We start from the raw sequence: 15,603 nt of genomic DNA, 5'->3' as shown, positions 1-15,603 counted from the left end.
ATAACAGCATCGCTTCACTTTTAGGATTTACAAAAAGACAATTGGACTCTTATTCCGAATATGAGTCTAACGATGTTGTTAGAATTTCAAGCATCAATACGATTAGAATCCTCAACAACGTCATCGGATCGGCTTACATCAACGGCTCACAACTCAATTGCATCTACTCTTTTTATCCAGCCGTTGGTCCTGGGTTTAAAATCATCGAAAGACCTACCCATTTGGTTTACCTCCCTGTTAAAGTTCCAGAAATCTCCACAATGATCACTCGCGTTGTTGACCAAAATGGAAATTTGGTTGATTTTCGTGGAGAGGACATTACGATCCGTTATCACATTCGAGAAGTGAAATAAATATTTTTTCCCACATTTAAAAATGAGCAAATATGTTAGTGTTAAATTAAATGTGTCTCAGGGACAGATTGAAAAAATAAAAAAATCAATGATAGCAGGTAAACCTGTGAGCATCCGTATTTCAAAAGATGATTTTAACGGAAACGATGTTTTACTTGTAACACAAAATCAACATCGAAAACTTTTGGACGCTCTCCATCGAGGAGTTGGAGTCACCATTAAAATGAGCAAAACCCAATTGGAACATAACGCAAATGTGAAAGGAGGATTTATTGGAGCTTCTACCTTTATTGGGTATGTTGGGTAGTACACTTGCAACAAGAGTAGTTCCAGCTCTTGCCACCGGATTGTTAGCAGGTGTAGGATCTTCTGCAGGTTCTGCTATGGTTGATAAAATTGCAGGAAGAGGTATCGTTTATTTGAAAAAGAATGGAAATGGAATGAAAATGGGAACGCACAGAGGAAACGGATTATTTTTAACACCCTGGCCTAAAGGAGGATCATTCAAAGACGGAGTTTACGTTAAAAGCGGAAGAGGATATGAATCTATCGGCGCTGGTTTGCTTCTCGGACCAAACTCTCCATTCTCAAGCATCCCTTTTTTAAATTTAATTTTGTAAAATATACAGTGAAAACTTTTTTAAAATGACTTAAATAAATTTTTTCTTGTTATAAAAAATGAGTATTACAGAACAAGAAGAGTATGAGGAATTCTGTTACAGTGAACTACAGGAAATAAATAAACCCACTTTTGACCCAGAATTACACAGAATTGCTATACAATTCCACTATGATAATCACAAAAAAAGAATTGATGAAAATTATCTTAATAAAATTAAAAAATTAAATACCTTACCCATTCATCACAATACTAAACTCTTACTACAACATGGATTTGAAGAACAACGACAAAAAGAACATAATCAATTAATAAGAGAAACACGAAGAGAAAAATATAAACATCTTTTTCCATACTTGAAGAACAACTACAAAGAATTAATTAACTAAGACATTCACAACCTTTTTTCATAATGTCATCTCATTATGAAAATGCGCAAAGAAATAATTTTAGAACGGGAAAAAATATTCAGACAACACTTTACATTAAAAAAAAACACGACGCCATCTTGCATTCCTTAAGTATGGAAAAGTATCAATGAGCCAGAACCCGCCTTTTATAGTAGTTAGATCACTTCACCCGTTTCAGAATGGCTCATTTTTACAGCCACGGGATTGTTTCTGATCAAACGAAGCCTTTCATATTTAGAGCCTTTTACGACAGGCACATCTTCCATCAACGCATTTTTGTCGATCAGATTGTTTTCAACCGCAATCATCAACACCATTTTACTTTTCGACGTTTTGGAAATGCCCTTTTTGATTAGCAAATTTTTCAAATTCTTTTTCGTATACTTCATCCTTTTATTAAGGAACCTAAAATTTATTTTTACGTCAATACACAACGTTCATTCTGTTTCCGTCGGATTTGATTCTGAGCAATTTGTCAGAAATGACAACGGAAAAGGCATAAGTGTTGCAGGAACGTTTGCATTAAAGGTGGCCTTAATTTGCACATCCAACACTGTCGATTTTAACCTCTCGGCCTGCTTGCTCACGTCAAAAACAAAAAGGGGGCAAATGTGTCTGTAATGTAATGCTGTCAAATTTGGCTGAGCAATAATTTCGCTGATTCCAAAAACCCTGTTGTCAAACTTGCACGCATCTCTTTATGCCCTCGAAAATTTGTTGTTTGTAAAGGACAAGTTTTAATCGACGGCAGGATACCTTTCGCTGTTTAAAGTGATGTACATGTTTTTCAAATCGTAGTGATTAAATACGGAAGGGTTTAAATCTTGGCTGCCATCTTTATTAGTCTGAAATCCAACAATAATGTACCTCAGTCTTTCATTGGTGGATCTGGCGCTCAACCTCCAACTAAATGTATTGGACACAGGCACAGCGATGGTGTCGTACTGTCTGGATTTGAACAACAACGGTACGTCCACTTTTGATTAAATGAGTTTGTAAAGATTGCTGTTTGCCATAAAAGAGGGAGTGACATGAGGCATAAACAAAGACAACTTGCTCAAGTCCACTTTTCCCACGGCTGTTTCGACGCTCATAAAAATCGCACCGGCGTCGCTCTTTCTCACAAGAGTAATCGTGTGCTTAAGAGAGACTTTCTGTAAGAATCAGGCAAGGCTCAATAGTGACCCTCTTCAAAATCACTAATTTTTTAATATGTTGTTGCTATTCATACTGGAAGCTCAGTTCCAAAATTTTTTTTTAAATATTCATTGGTTCTCTAGATATTGGATTTCAAAGTTTGAGTAAATTTATAGAAATATTGACTAAATGGTGCGGTAAGCATTTTTAAACTTAAAAAATGTACAAAAAAATTACTTTAAATTAGAAATTGCACTTGATTAATGATTATTGGCTAGTTTAGACTTAAAAATTGTAAATTAGATAAAACAAAGACTTTGGCCTGTCTAAATATCATGCATCAAAAGTACGCCAAAATTTATTTTTAGTCTTTTTGAATCTTCGTTTTCATCTAAAGCCGCAAGAATCCCATAACTTTTTTTTTTAATTATAAATCTTCAACTAGTTAGTTACCTTAAAATATAAAAAAAACTATGGGCAAGTAAAGGCTTAATCGCAAAATCCAACTCAAAAATGAAAGTTTAGTCATTTCGCGCATTTTTCGTGACCACATAATGGCTAAAGCCCTGGGTTTACAAGAAATAGTATAAGAGAAACGTGAACATTGTTCTTTTAATGATCAGATAGAAAAATAACAGTTGTGGGGTATGCGCATATTTGATAGTTATTCAAAAAAGCATACATGTTGTTTTACAGTTAATTTCTTAACTTATTTTTTAATCTCATTTGTTCATTAGTTTGTTAGCTTCTTCAAAGTCATTTGTTGCTAAGAAGTAATCGCCAGCTTGATTGATTGGAGTCGGGGGACTTATTTTACATAAGATGTTGTCATCAGAATATACAATGCTATCTTTCTGGTTAGGCCATCGATAACAATTTTTTCCAGATTCCGGAGGAAATTGAAAAACTCTTGGAAATGTATAACAACAGTGACGCAACAAGTCAACTGGTAATTTTGGCATTTATTGATTATAATAAATACACAAAGCAATTTTTATGCGACACATTTACATGCACAAAATATAAAATAGAACTTGCCAGAAAAAGGAAATCCTTGCAAAATGGGTTTGTACAACCCAAAAAAAGTTTACTTACAAGAAGTAGACTTTCAATTCAAAAATGTGAGCATTTTTTAGATTTTCTCTTCTCAAGTGGATTATTACAACACGTTTCTCATGTTATTTCCAAAATAAAGTGTGTCAGTGGTGATATTGAAACTGTAGCCCGTGCCATTTTAACAGTAAAAAACAGTCATAGATGACTGTTTTTTACTGTTATGGTATACCATTGCTTTATATTGCGAAAGCTGCAAAGAAATTGGATACGAACCTCTGTCCGAATCAAGTTTATTGCGAATACTAAATGCAATTGAACCTTCTCATAGAAAATGTCTCGCTGGTTTAAATGACACGGCTGCTGCTGGGATGAACGCATTTGCTACACTTGAACAATTCGCAACTATGTTCAATAAAAAATCAATTGTTGAGAAACTCGAAAGATCAAAAAGGAATTTAAAAACTAAATATAAGCTTCTTTGCAGCGATTTGGAAAATTAAATTGCTAAACATTCAACTAGATTTGCCCTTTCTGATCCCGAAAACATTAAATTGAAATCATGTAGCATTTTGAATGATTCTGTATTCTATGAATGCAATGAATTATTTGAAGTTTTAGATGAAGTCAACCAAATAGGAAATGAAAATAATGTTGGTGATGATGTATTATATGATATTAAAGTTTTAATAAGCAGCATCACAGAGTATATGATGCACTTACTAAGAGATGCGCAGCAAAAAAAAAAACAAATGTTGCATTTAAACAACTAGATGAAAAATCAGCATTTTAGTTGAAAGACTATTCACAAAAAATAATGCCCGTGAAATTTCTAGAGAGCCAGAAGGACTACTTTGGAAAGAAAGGCATCAGTATGCAGTTAGATGTTTTTTTTACAAAAAAAAAAGACATTCTCAAAAAACACGTTTGCCTAACAATTGTGTATCTATTCGATAAAGGTGTTTCCTCTGTTATCTCTATTGCTGAATCAGTTCTAAATCAGTTTCGCCTAGAAGAGCCAGAAACAGTAAATATTTTTGCGAAGTCAGATAATGCTAACTGTTATCATGCTAATTATTCAGTCGAATCTATGTACAAGCTCTGCAAAATGAAGAATTTTAAACTTCTATGGTACGACTTTAATGAGCCTTGCTGTGGAAAAGACCAATGCGATAGAGAAAGTGCATCCGCTAAAACAATATTGAGAAGTTATGTAGATGCTGGCATTGACATAGTAACAGCAGAAGATGTTGCAAAAGCAGTGAAATACGGATATGGCATCAAAAACGCTATGGTTAGCATTGCAAAAATTGAGAATGTTACTTTAACTGGTCCTAAAATTCCAAATATAAGCAACTACCACTCCTATGAGTTTCAAGAAGACAACATGACTTTGTGGCGATACTATGAAATTGGAGAAGGAGTGAAAGTGCTATACAACAACCTTTCAGTTGAAACATCAATTGAATTGATTGTTCCATTCACAAATACTGAAGGAAACTTTCAGCGAAAAACTCAGGGAAAAAAATAAGAAAAGAAATTATGGTTTGAATATATTACATTTTTGCCAGGAGACAGGTTGTATGGAATATTTTGAAACAATTATCGAGTTAGAGGGACATGTGTTGATAGGGCAGCACAAAAGATCTGAAGAAATTTCTTCTTTAGAGAAAGTAAAAAAGACTTACACTGAAAAGATGAAAGCAACGTCGGAAGTTCATTCAAATTGTATAACCGCATCGATTAAAATCACACCTACCCCAATAAACAATATATACTCTCAAAAGTTAAAAAAGTTAGGTTGGGCATTACCAACAAGAAAGACGTTTCGTTTTTCCATAAAGCAGAAAAAACTACTTTATGAAAACTTCATAAATGGAGAAAATACAGGAAAGAAGATATCACCAGAAGCACTTAATACACTGATAAGAAAATATCTAACCGCGGATGAGTTCGTTTCAAGCCAACAAATAAGATCTTTGTTTTCTAGATGGAGTAATCTAAAAATTGAAAAATTACCTGCACCGACTATTGAAGAAAATGATAACAATGAATTTGAAGATGAAGAAGCCGAGAAATATCAAGAAGAAATACATAAACTTGCAACTGAACTTTCTGTTATATGGAAGAAAGATGATTGGGTGGCAATTGTTCACAAAAATCAATGGTATCCAGGAGTTATTGCAGAGGTAAACGAAAAAACTAAAAAGTTAAAAGCTAATAGCATTGATAACAATATTAAAATTTAAATCATTATTTATTATAGAAGTATTATGTTTCATTATGTTATTCATAAATTTTTTAAAATTTGTTTTAATATTTTCAGATAACTGAAGACGGTACTGTAGTTGACTGCATGAAATGTGTATCTTTTGGAAAAAATTGTTATCGATGGCCTAACCAGAAAGATGACAGCATCTTACGTAAAATAAGTCCCCCGACTCCAATCAATCAAGCTGGCGATTACTTCTTAGCAACAAATGACTTTGAAGAAGCTAACAAACTAATGAACAAATGAGATTAAAAAATAAGTTAAGAAGTTAACTGTAAAACAACATGTATGCTTTTTTGAATAACTATCAAATATGCGCATACCCCACAACTGTTATTTTTCTATCTGATCATTAAAAGAACAATGTTCACGTTTCTCTTATACTATTTCTTGTAAACCCAGGGCTTTAGCCATTATGTGGTCACGAAAAATGCGCGAAATGACTAAACTTTCATTTTTGAGTTGGATTTTGCGATTAAGCCTTTACTTGCCCATAGTTTTTTTTATATTTTAAGGTAACTAACTAGTTGAAGATTTATAATTAAAAAAAAAAGTTATGGGATTCTTGCGGCTTTAGATGAAAACGAAGATTCAAAAAGACTAAAAATAAATTTTGGCGTACTTTTGATGCATGATATTTAGACAGGCCAAAGTCTTTGTTTTATCTAATTTACAATTTTTAAGTCTAAACTAGCCAATAATCATTAATCAAGTGCAATTTCTAATTTAAAGTAATTTTTTTGTACATTTTTTAAGTTTAAAAATGCTTACCGCACCATTTAGTCAATATTTCTATAAATTTACTCAAACTTTGAAATCCAATATCTAGAGAACCAATGAATATTTAAAAAAAAATTTTGGAACTGAGCTTCCAGTATGAATAGCAACAACATATTAAAAAATTAGTGATTTTGAAGAGGGTCACTATTGAGCCTTGCCTGATTCTTACAGAAAGTTTCTCTTAATCCCGTAAAGAACTTTTTCGTAATCTTCGCAAAATCCGAAAATGTGCTTCAACGGAATGCAGAATGAAAATGTTCCTTTAGTTGCAGGCTGCTTATTGATGTAATCTTACTTTTGACTAAATCCGCTGATGGTGGCAAGATTGGCATTTGCGTTGGTGTCTCTTTGCCACAGCTGATTCATTCCTTCTGATACTTTAATAAAATTGATAAGAAATCTGGCTGAACAGGTGCATAATGCCGTTGTTTGCAAGAGCAACCACATCCGTATCCGCATAGGAAGTTCCGTCCGCTTTTGTCAGTCTTCCTTCGACCAAAAGGTACGCCTCAGATGGAAGCGTGAATAAGTCTTGCTGCTCAATGCTGATTCTTATTTCCCCAGCAGTATTTAAATTGTTACTGACTTGCTCGTATTCGTGAAATTCAAATCTCTCAATTTCTTCATCAACAATGATTCCTTCTGTAATATTTAAAACATCGGAATTTGCCATTTTTCTATATAAAAGAAAAAAATTTTTTAGGACTCTGAAATTTTTCAGATTATTTTCACACCAGTTCCTATTTTTACAAGGTTTTGTATTCTAATCGCATTCTTTTTCGACAACTTTTTTGGACGCAAAGAACCTCCAAGAGAGGAATAGTCACTGCTGTGTGCTGGAGCTGTTGGTGTCACCATTCCAGAAATAATGTCTTTGCTCTTTTGGGTAAGATCTTTGCTCTTCTGAGTAAGAACTTTCGGATTTGGCGTTCCAGTCTTGGCATACAATTTTTCAATGGTCTTTTTACCCTTGTCAATAGCCACGTCTTTAGCGGTGGAGATGGCGGTAGACGCCAACTCTTTTCCTGCAGATTTCATCGCCATAATCGCTTCTCTTCCAAGCTCGCTTTTTGCAATTTTGTTAGCTAAAGTGGATGCTTCTTTTGAGGCGCTCGACGCGGCAGCTTTTTTTAAAAAATTCCTCAACGTGTCGATTATTCCGCTTCTTCCAACAACGTGTTTCTTAACATCTGTTTCTGTAAATGATCATTTTTTAATAAGCAAAAAATTTTTTTCAAATTAGATTGCGAATCCATCGATGCACCTCATCAACGATTTATACTGGTCTTTTTTAATCGCATTTTGTCTCAACAGCTCATCGCAAATGCTCACAGCCTCGTTTCTCGACCCCGTATTTCCCGCACTACAAGCCGCCACGCTCAATTCAAGCCTTTCCACGAGCGCATTCGGATCGCTGGGAAGAAGAATGGTGACTCCTGAGCCTTTGCTTTTACGGGATTTAAGATTGTTTTCAATATCAATGATAAGTTGATTATATCTTTCAACCTTTGCAGCTCTCGGTTTGTTTGATCTTCCATCTGCTTTTACAGCTCTACTATTAATTAAAATTTTTGAGTAGTTATTCACATCCTCCTGCGTCACGTTGACATCACTCTTTGAAATGTTCGGATTGGTCATAAGGCCTCCAACAATCATGTCATTTTCATCAAACAAAACACCCATTTTTCCAACGTAATATTCTCCATCGTTTTTGCTCAATTCGAATTTGTTTTTATAATTTCTTTTCCGTTATTTCTATCACTTTGCTTGGCTAAAAAGTAGCGTGACATTTCACCCATATGCATAGATTCTTCATACGATTCATCAATCAGTTCTTTCATTTTCGTTGACTCTTTATTTTCATTTTTGGTTGCAACTTTGTCCTCTATTCTTTTTATCAGCTTTTCATTGCTTTCGATGAGCGGCTTGTACATTTTTTCGTTGCTTTCGATGAGCGGCTAGCACAGTTTGCTCAAATCAGTCTGAAAATTGACATCTGAAATATTGTCATTGATGCTGTTCTGATAAATTCTCTTTCTTCTATCATTAATTTCTTTCACAATTTCATCCCTTTTGTTCGGGTCTTGTATTTTAAAAAAAGACATGGTTTTTAAAATACGCTGGAAATTATTTTTGAATAAATTGTTAAATGTATTTATCGCGTCCTCTCTTCCTTTTTGGATCAACGACTCTTTGGTCAGTTCATCCATGTTGCTTATGGTCTTTGTTCGTATCTCCTCCGTCATGGTCTTAAATTTTTGAAGCTCGCCAAGAATCAATTCGTACTCTTGAATCGCTTTTTTTCCATCCATCAGCGATTTTGAAATGAGGTTGCTGGTGGTATTCAATTTGGAATCTGCAAGAGCTTTCAATTTTTCATGCTTCTCCGCTTTCAATCCCAGCTTTTTGTTCACTTGACCTCCTACAATCAATAAAAATCCCACTCCAATGGCAACACCCTCAAACGTAATCGCTATCGGACTGGCAATAATGGTGGCTAAAACTCCAATTCCTGTAGTCCCCAAAGCAATGCACAAGGCTTGCATTGAATTGTCCACATTCGAAATGATTCTAAAAGCGCGATGGTACTTTTTGCTTAGAGTCATTCTCTTTGCTTTTTCGTGCTCCATTTATTTTTGGATCTCGCTTATTTTTTGAAGACGGTAAACGTGTCCTTCATCTGCTGGGGCTATTGGAAGAGTTGGATATATTTCTTTATAACTATTATACTCCATTTTATTAAGGAAAAATAAAAATTTATTTTTTCGCAAGCGAATTAAAAAGAAATTCACAATGCATAAACTTTCTCCTTTTTTAATCATCACGTCTGAATTGCTGTTGTTGGTAATTTCCATGACGACATTATACACCAATTATAAAAGGGTCAGACTGTGATTGAAATAATTCAGTTTTGACTTTATGCTCTCCCTCAAATTCACCAAGGCTATTCCCTCATCAAGTTTAAATCCAAACATAAAAGTAATTTTCTTATGAGCGAGTCGATTTAGTTTAATGTCGCTTTCAGCAAATATTTCGTATTTAGAACGCGCTTTTCGAGGAGGGTGATCTAAATTTCCGTCATAATACAGGGTCGATTTAGTCTTCTTTTTATCGCAATTAACTATTCTTCTCAAACTCATCTTTTTAACAAGAAAATATTTTTATTTTCAATCTTTCTCTTCTTTCTTCGTCTTCTTTTTTATTTTCAAGAATCGATTTATATAATAATCTTTCTCTAGTTCTCAGCTGCCGCAAAATTTTACCTTCTTTTGTCAGGAAGACGCGAATGACATTTCGCTGAATTTCCGGATCAAACTCTTCAATGCTAAAAGTTTCGCGAATGGGAGACGGCATTTTATTTGTGATGAAATTTATTTATGCAATTTTGCTGAATATTTTTCATGCTTCAGCTAGACCACTTATGTTATGCGTAATAGTACGCTTGTCCGAGTAGAATTATATAGCTTCCGGATTGACCTGATTGTGCATCACCAGAGTTGAGCGTGACGACGAACCTTCTGCCGGTGGAAACACTGGGCATGGAGTTCGCCTCTGCAAAATTTCTGTAAAACAAAATGGTGGTGGTGGAGCTGATGGCGGTGGTGGATTGGTAGAGTAATCCAGTCGATTTGTTGTTAAAAGAGGTTAAGTTTGATCCATTCCACGAAGACAAGTAAAAATCATCCAGTCCAGACGAGGAAAAGATGCATTTGCTGCCTCCATCATACCCAGGGAAAGTGTTGTAATTGTTTGCATTGTAAGGAGTCCATGGACTGAGGACGGTGCAGTTGCCTGGAGGCAAATTTCCGTCGTACATCCTGACTCTAGACTCCCACCAGTTTCCAGAGGCCCCAATAATGTAAATCCTGATATATTTCAAAAAAACGCCATTTCCTTTTCCTGTGATTTTCAGCAAAACATAGCCATTTCTGTAAGTTGTGTTTATATATCTGAACGTCCTCGTAAGTTGTGTTTATATATCTGAAAGTCCTCGCGTACAATTTAACAGAGGAAAGAAGAGGAGGGATGGAGGTGAATGTGGAAATGAAAGGTTGAATCCAGTAGGTGATTGCCGCAGCATTGTTATTGACCAATTGGATGGTTAAGTTTTTTGTAAACGGTAAGTCGACGGTAAAACATCCTCCCAAGGAAGTGGTGTTGAAAACGTTGCACCCTTGCAAAGAGTTGGCGTAAAACGGTCCGCCGAGAAGGGAAAAGAGCAAGTCGCAAGCAAGGGCAGTGGTGTCCACGCCAATACCTTCTACAGTCGTTGAATAATTTCCCACTCTAATCTCTCCATCTGCAAATATTCTAATAAAAGTATTTCCAGAGACGTTTGATCCGGATCCATTCAAAGCCAACCATAATCTTCTCAGAACTCCAGGACCGTCTACATAGCTGAAGACTGGTACGGTGGTTGATCCTGCCACAGTTTGCGACTTTAACCCCAAGGATGAAAAGCTTGAATTTGGAATAAGTTCTAAAAAGTTGGATTTTTGTGACAAAACGTCCACATAACTTTTCGTCGCAGCGTCTTGCAAGTTTGAAGGATCAAGCACGTTAATCAATTTATGAGAATTTAAATCCAAGTCTGCAGCTCCAATCACCGTGCCAGTTCCTCGAGACGAATGCATGTCCACATAATTTTTCGTGGCTGAATCTGAGGCTGAAGTGGGCTCAGCCAGATTGGTCAATTTGTGCGATGTCATATTAATGTCTGTGTAAAAGATATTGGCGTAAGCCACTTTAGTGTCCACATACTTTTTTGTTGCTACGTCTTTTAAACTGGTCGGATCAGAGACGTTGAGCAATTTGTGAGAATTTAAATCCAAATCTCCCGTGATTGTGCTCGACCCGTCTGTTTTAATGCGTATGCTCGAGCTGACGTCGACGTAATTTTTTGTAGCAGTATCATGAAGATTTGTCGGTTCGTTCAAATTGATCGCTTTGTAAAAATTTAAGTCCAAGTCCGCACCTCGAATCACCGTGCCAGTTCTTCCCGACGGATGCGTGTCCACATAATATTTTGTGGCGGCGTTGTGAGAAGTGGTTGACTTTTCCAGATTAATGATTTTTTGAGAGTTAAAATCAATGTTTGCAGTAATGGTGCTATTTCGATCTGTTCTGACATACAGCTCACTTGATGCAGTGGTCGAATAGAGATTGTATAAATACTGCCCCAATTCTGTTCTACCAAATTTGTCAATCATTTTTTATAAGAGCCAGATTTTTATTTTTTCTCTTACATCACCACAAGCAACGTCTTGAAAGTCGTTTTCTTCATCCAATTTTTTTAAAACGTAAAGACACATGTGACCGCAATAAGAAGTATCGCCAAACTGCACCCTTTCGCTGTTGTAAAGGACGGGGCTTTTCAAATACTTTACGAGCTCGACAAGAGGGGGTTGAGCATAAGAATCGAAACTGTATTTTTTATCGTTGTCTTTATAACAGCACACCCAATGAAATCCGTTTGTGCTCGAATCCCCCATATTGACAATTCCACATTCTTTTCTTCTCAGTTTTTTAGGCAATTCGTCTCTGACAAAAATACCCCGAAAGTTTCTTATTTTTAGCTTTTTTACAGCTTTTATCAATTGAAAATTCGTCAAAGCCTTGTTTGGCAATTCAATTCCTTCGATCATTTTTAAATTTGATTAAAAATTTTAAAAATTTGAAAAATTTACAAGATCTATCATTTTACAAGATCTATCATTTTACAAGATCTATCATTTTACAAGATCTATCATTTTACACGATCTATCATTTTAAAAGATCTATCATTTTACAAGATCTATCATTTTACAAGATCTCAAGTCCTCATCAGATTCTACTTGTCCCAAATCCAAATCGTCCATTATGCTTTGAAAAGAAGGCGCATTTTTAGTGATCGCCACTTCTGGAAGCTTGACTTGAATGAACTCGATCTGCGAACCGATAAAAACACCTTCAATCCTCAAAGAGGCAATGGCAAAACACCTTTGACAAACGTATTCCAAAGGATTTGTTTTTAAGATCTTTTTATCCCCTTTTGATCCCTTTTTGTAAAACAAAGAAGTGATGTTCTTTTCTTTTGTAAAGAACTTTCCGAAAAAAATAGGAGAGCCTGATCCTTTGTGCTTGAAAATAGACAAGTCTTCAGTGCTTATTTTTCTTGTTCTTCCTCCTTTTTTCAACAAAGGCGTCATTTTGATGACTTGCTCGCGAAGAAATTTTGATATTTTTTCAGTCACCTCGATAAACTTTTCCTCTTCTGCTGTCATACCCTTTTTATCGTCAAAAGCAATAAAAGACATGGAATATCCCGTCAGCTCTTTCGTTTCTAAACTGCGGCTTTCAATTACACCCAGCGAAAAAAAAACGGGAGTTCTTAAAACAAAAGGACCCTTTCCAGTCTCATACTCATAATACAACGGAATCTTTTGATACTGAATTGGCTTTGTGGCTGCTTAAATCTCTCTAACCGATAATTTACTCTCGTCAAAATTTTCAATCGTCACAAAATTCATCTTTTTTAAAAGAATAGAAAATTTTTTAAATCCTTTTTTAATCCGTGGAAAATTCTTCATATACTTTATTCTGCTTTTTGACTTTATTTATTTTTTTGCGAGCATACTCCTCCTTCACAATGCCGCTTTTTTCAAAATGAATCCTTCTGCACGTTATTTTCAATTCAAATTCATCCTTTCGATGAATAATGATGAAATCCAAATCATTTTCAAAACTGTAAATCTTGTAATGATATCTCTCCTCATAAGGCGTATAAGAATACCCCTCTTCGAAATCTTCCGTCTTAAAGTACTCATTTATAAAAGGCTCAAACAAAACCATCATCTTACTCATTTTTAATGGGAAAGAAAATGATTTATATCACTCGAAAGCAAACTGATTAATTATTTATTATCCACCCACGAGTTAAACGAATCTGGATACCCTTGCCATTTAACTAACGACTTGCTCTTTCTTTTGCGATTGATTTTTTCAGTTCGGAATATATCTTGATGCGTCTTTTGCATTTAAAATGCTTGTAAAAAGTGCCTTGAATTTCTTCTCCGTTTGCGTCAGCGATTTTATACGTAGGAGGATTTGTATACTGAATTTGCGACACCGTAAAAACCTCTTCAGTCCATCTCGGAGTATACCCTTTTTCAAAATTAGACTTCTTTTTTGTAATCCGCACTTTGTCACCCATTGAAAATTTTTGTTCTTGTCTTTCTGTTTGCTTCTTTCCATACAGATTCATCCAAACCTTATTCTTTTCTTCGCTAGCTTCAACTGGAGTCATTTTTATGGAAGAGTGATTTTTATTGTTGTAGTTTTTCACCATTTCATCTAAAACGTCAATGTATTTATTGGTGTTGTTGGCTGAAAAATATTTAAACATTTTCTCTTTCATCGTTCTGTTCCATCGCTCTACGACACAGCTTTTTTCCTCGTTTTCAGTGGAATACAATTGCACTCCCAGCGCTTTCACATGTTTGTTGTAAAATTCTTTTCCTTTGTCTACTCACAATTTGGAACACTTTCTTTTTTCAAATATTTTTTTCAACGCTTCAGACACATCAAGACCCGTTTTGCTTTTTAATGGAACAATCCACCCATACTTTGAAAACACATCAATCACCATGAGCAAATATTTTACTCCGTTGTTGAATTTTGAAAACGATTGCATGTCGACCAAATCTGCAGCCCATATTTCATCAATGTCGTTCACAATCACCCTTCTTCTTTTGAAATGGTGAATTACCGGTTTATGAAGCTCCTCTGCAAGCTGATCTGTCCATTTCAGACGACTCTCGGGAATTTCCTTTTTTTTACCGACACCCAATCCAAATTTAGCTTTGGCTTTAATCACCGGTGTAATGAGTTTTCTTTCGTTGATTTCTTTTTGAGTGGGATTGGGTATGGAATTCATTTCTTTAAGCACCATCTGATCTGCTACATTTCTGTTTTGCCTGTCGTTAAAATACTTATTAGCCAAATCGTGGTTATACGCTGCATTGTCCACTCTGTCCACTGGCTTACTCCATTCTTGATACATATCAGTTGAAGTCAGTCTCTTATCCAAATTTGTGCCCGGCCCTGCAAAGTTCATTCCTGGAATGTGCAATTCTCCTGGAAACTTTGCCCACGGAAGCTTGATTTTACTTGACAGTTTATTAATCGATTCCACCAAGTCTCCTTCTTTCGTTGTCGATGGAACAAACTTGCATTTTGTCGTTCCGCAAACATCGCAAGTCCCTTTCAACATTTTTCTGTTGTTTTTAGACAATTCGTTTTTCAAGTAAATCGTCTCCGTTTCTCTTTTGCATTTAACGCAGTACATTTAACATATATAAAAATTTTTTTTAAATTCAATTGCGAATCTCAGGAAAATTAAATTTTCTAAAATAAAATCTTTTCATATAAAATAAAATGGAAGTCATTGATTTGTCATGGAATATCGGTAAAAGCAAAAGAAACAACAACGCGCTTTTGCCAAGAAGTATACGAGGAATCATTGTTGGAAAGTCCGGATGCGGAAAAATAACTTTACTTTTAAATTTGCTGCTAAGACCGGGATGGCTAGATTATAACCGCTTGCAAGTCTTTAGGAAATCTCTTTTTCAACATGAATACAAAATTCTCGAAAGCAGGGCTGTGGAGTCGGAGTCGGAAAAATTGTACCAACTCCGACTCCGGTTTAAAAAAAATCTTTCAAAGTTTCATAATTTTCATAAGGACTTTATAGATGTTATTCATTAAAATATTTTATGTTCAGTCAGTCTATAGCACAAGTATCAAACTCTAGCCCTCCAGTTGTTACAAAACTACAAATCCCAGGATGCTCTAAAAGCTGACACAATGGGAATTGTAGTTTGCAACAACTGGAGGACAAGGAGTTTGACATATTATTTTAAGGCCTTTAAAACAGGGGTAAGCAATAGGATATTTTGCTGCTTATCACTGAGAATCATAAATAACCTCCCTTGCGCTCTC

General features: G+C 35.3%; 1 pseudogene; it reads left to right on the top strand.

The window, feature by feature from the left end:
* The first annotated feature begins 4,389 nt into the window (after nucleotides 1-4,389).
* Nucleotides 4,390-6,090, top strand: LOC149877060 (uncharacterized; annotated as a pseudogene).
* Nucleotides 6,091-15,603: the final 9,513 nt, after the last annotated feature.

Source organism: Hydra viridissima, unplaced genomic scaffold (assembly GCF_058129835.1).
Source record: "Hydra viridissima isolate aposymbiotic clone 2 unplaced genomic scaffold, HvirCarnegie_v1 scaffold_17, whole genome shotgun sequence".
Taxonomy (NCBI): Eukaryota; Metazoa; Cnidaria; class Hydrozoa; order Anthoathecata; family Hydridae; genus Hydra; species Hydra viridissima.
This window is presented reverse-complemented; position numbering and strand designations above follow the sequence as displayed.